We start from the raw sequence: 4,123 nt of genomic DNA on the forward strand, positions 1-4,123 counted from the left end.
AAACTCACGCCGGGCGCATGTGCGTGCGTGCCCAAGATCCCAAGAGGAGAATGGAGGAGAAGGGATTGCGGTGTGACCATCCCCCCTGGGGGGTGATTTCTCGCTTTCTGTCTCTATGTCTCTCTCTGTCTGTCTGGCAAGTGCACGCACCCTATAGTGAAAAGTCTCTCCAAAAAAAAAAAAAAATCAAAACACAAACAAACTGAGAAAAAAATATTTGCAATTCTTATTGTATTCAAGAAACTAATCTTCCTATTATTTAAGGATCTTCCATATATTGACACTAAAGATCAATAGTAGGAGCCAGCAGGTGGCATGATGGTTGAGGTGCTGGACTCTCACATGGTTTGAGTCCCAGACTGGCTTGAAACTCACACCAGGCACATGTGCGTGCATGCCTCAAAACCCAAGAGGATAACGAAAAAAAAAATAGCGAAAAAAAAAAAAAAAAACCAAGAGGAGTATGGCAGAGAAGGGTTTGTAGCATGGCCATCCCCCCCGGGAGTGATTCCTCACTTTCTGCCTCTCTGTCTTTCCAGCAAACACACGCACTCTAAAGCAAAAAATCTCTTTAAAACCCTCCAGAAGAACAAAAAACTACACTATGAGACAAAACAAAAGGCAGATCTTCAGCTTCACAGTGCTTCCTTTGGCCGAAAACATACTATGTCATCTTCAAGTTGGAAGCATTCAGCAAACAATGACAAAGCTGAGCCACCAGAAATGGACACCTGATTTTCACGACAATTATAGTAATGCTGTTATTAGCTAGCGGAGCCACTTTAGGAATAGAATGGAACCTGTCCCCTGTTGATAGAGTCACTCCAAAGAAATGGAGAGATCAGTACTCATCCCAGCTGGTGCAACACTGAATTATTTCAAAACCAACTCATAACCGATGCCAAGTAAAAGCACTATCTACCCATTAAAATATGGCATTATTGAAGAAATAAAGTATGTTTGAAACCTTCACTTTTTTAAAAAAATCAGGCAAAAACATGACAGTTAATAATAAAATGGGGGACTGGCAAATGGCTTGGTGGTTGAGGGCACTGGACTCTCACTTGGTTGACCACGATTCAAGTCTTGGACCTGGAGGTTTGCTTTCTCACTTTCTCTCTCTCTCTCTCCTTCTCTTTGTTCTTCTCTGGTCAAATTAAAATAAGTAAATATAGTTAAATAAAATAATTCTTATAAGAAAATCTTCTTAAAAACAATAAGAAAATGGGGACCAGCAGTTGGCGTAATGGCTATGTCACTGCACTCCCATGTAGTCAACCTCTGTTTGAGTCCCAGACTCAGTGGCTTAAACTCAGGCCAGGTGCGTGTACATGCGTGCCCGAGATCCCAAGAGGAGAATGGAGGAGAAGGGATTGGCAGCATGGCCATCCCTCCGGGGGGTGATTTCTTGCTTTCTGTATCTCTGTCTCTCTCTGACTTTCTGGTGAGCGCACACGCCCAGTAGCAAAAACCTCTCCAAAATAATAATAATAATAAAGAAAATGGATAAGGCCTTAAACATATTAATGTTTATAAACAATGTCACACATAAGAGAAATGAAAATTAAGACAAAACTGAGATATCATTTTTCAGCAAAAGTCTCATAAGTTTGACAAAACATTCCTTTGGCAATTCTGTGGGGGAAAAGGTACTTTCACCCACTGTTAGTGGTCATACAAAATATACAACCCCGACCATATTTATCAAAGTTACAAATGCATATACACTGTGAGCCAGCAATTCTACTTCTGAAAATCCATCTGTAAGAGATTCCTGTTATATCAGCTACTGCAGCAGAAGCAGCCACCCCCAAAACCTGGGGTTACTTACTGGGATAAAAACAATGATTTATTGTTTCTCCAGACTTCAGGGCTGACTGACTGGTTTTCCTATTGGTTTTACCTTGGTTTTCTCAAATGTCTGCAGACGGCTGTTTCCTCAGCTGGGGCTGGTGTGCTGGTTCAAGGTGGCCTTGGTCCAAGATGGCCTCACTCACACTCGGATGTCCAGGACCTTAGCTCTTATGACCAGGTTGGCTGGGATGGCTGAGCTGCTCTCCCCGTGTGATCTCTCATCCTGGATTTCTTTGTAGTGTCATGGCCTCAGGGTGCCTGAAGGGTGAAAGTGGAAGCTGCAATTCCTCCTGAAACCCTGCTTAGAATTTGCACATTACTTCTACCATACTGTATTAATCAAAGCAAGCCACAAGCCCATACCAACTTCAGAGGTTAGGGAGATAGAATTTTAACTCACTACATCTGCATAAATCTGAAGTGACACATGCATCTGGTATTACTTAATAAGAATTGTTTGTGGAGCTGGCAGGTGGCATGGTGGTTAAGGGCATTGGACTCCCACATGACCGACCACGGTTCGAGACCCAGACCTGGTGGCTTGTTTTCTCAATTTCCTTCTCTCTCTCTCTCTTTGTTCCTCTCTGATCAAATTAAAAATAAATAAATAAAGTTACATAAAATAATCCTTTTTTAAAAAAGAATTGTTTGCTGTAGATCAGAAGCTTGTCTATCAGCAGGTACAAAACTGACAAACAGAATTAGGAACAGGGGCCAGTCCTGTAGCCCAGTGGCTATGGGAGCTGGATCTCACATGGCTGATCACAGTTCAAATCTTGGCTCTGGCAGGAAGAAGAGACACCACAGCTTTCTCTCTCTGCCATGTGATGACACAATGAGAAGGCAAGAATCTACAGTTCAGAAAGTACGCCCTGGGCATGGACCTGATCTTCCGGTACCTTGACCCTGAACCTTCAGCCTCCACAACTATGAGAAATGAAAGTTTATGCCAGACTTCTTATGACAATTTTCAGCGACCAAAGTTGACTAAGATGACATGTTCCTTGGATTAAAATTATTCAAAGGTACCCCTTTACCATTCTTTCTCTGATAAAAAAATGTAAAAACAGGTAGTACTTTTACATGATTCAAAAATTGAAATGATATAGAAGGGGTAAAGTGAAATTCTTCCTCTAATAACTGTACCACCACCTTATTCTCATGAACTACCCCTAGGGAAATATTTTTATTATTTTCTTTTCTTTTTTCTTAACTTTATTTATTTATATTTGACCAGAGAGGGACAGAATGAGAGAGAAAGGAAAATGAGAAAGCAAGCCACCAGGTCCAGGATTTGAACTGTAGTCAGTCATGTGGGAGTTCAGCACCCCCAATCACCACACCACCTGCCGGCCCCACTTTTCTTATATAACTTTATAGGATTTCTTTATGAGGACACACAAAGTAAATACACACAGACACATCCACACTTTTTTCATTTACAATGGTAAATGAGACATGTTTATTCTGCACTGTGAAATTTAACTAACAAATGTCTCATATTTATTATTTATTTTTAAAGTTTATTTATTTGTTCCATGAGAGTGAGACAGAGACAAAGAGACAGGCACCCACAACAGAGTTCATATGATACAACCCACCCTCAGACTCAGCCAGCCTGGATTACAGGCACATGCATGTGCCTAGTGTACTCAGGGAGGTCCCAGGATGTGAACCCAGGACTTTTCCCTTTTTCCCTTCTGGGCTCAGTTGCCCTCTCTCTCTCTGTCTCTCTCAGAAACACACATAACTTCTAGCAAATTAAAAAAGGAAAAAACCCAGACATCCTAAATTAACGGATAGATATACCATGTAAATGGACAGAAAAATCTCAATATTGTAAGGACATCAGCTCTCCCAAAACACATCTACAAAGGCAGTGCCATGATCCAGTCTCTGCTGCATAGTGTTCACTCTGGTTTTGGTGGAGAGAAGGGCTGAAATGAGCCTCCAAGGGAGACCAGCTCACCAGGAAAATGTTTTCATAGTCCAGGATTTCTGACTGGGTTGGATCCCAGCACCTACCTGAACAAAACACTTACAATTTGTGTATCTCGGCTTCCTTATTTGGAGATAATAATAGTAGTGACCTCATACAGTTTTGAAGACTAAAAGATTTAATACACATAACAGATTTAAAACTGGGCTTGGAACATGATAAGCACAATATAAGAATTAGCTATGATTGTTTTTCTTCTTTTAACTTTATATATTTTATTTATTTATTTTAATTTGACCAAAGAGGGACAGAGTGGGAGGGAGAGAGAGG

The 4,123-nt window shown here is 41.0% G+C and overlaps 1 pseudogene; it reads left to right on the forward strand.

The window, feature by feature from the left end:
* The first annotated feature begins 557 nt into the window (after window positions 1–557).
* LOC102477974 (cytochrome c oxidase subunit 7B, mitochondrial pseudogene) lies at window positions 558–914 on the forward strand (annotated as a pseudogene).
* Window positions 915–4,123: the final 3,209 nt, after the last annotated feature.

This window comes from Tupaia chinensis, unplaced genomic scaffold (assembly GCF_000334495.1).
Source record: "Tupaia chinensis unplaced genomic scaffold, TupChi_1.0 Scaffold000231_1, whole genome shotgun sequence".
Taxonomy (NCBI): Eukaryota; Metazoa; Chordata; class Mammalia; order Scandentia; family Tupaiidae; genus Tupaia; species Tupaia belangeri.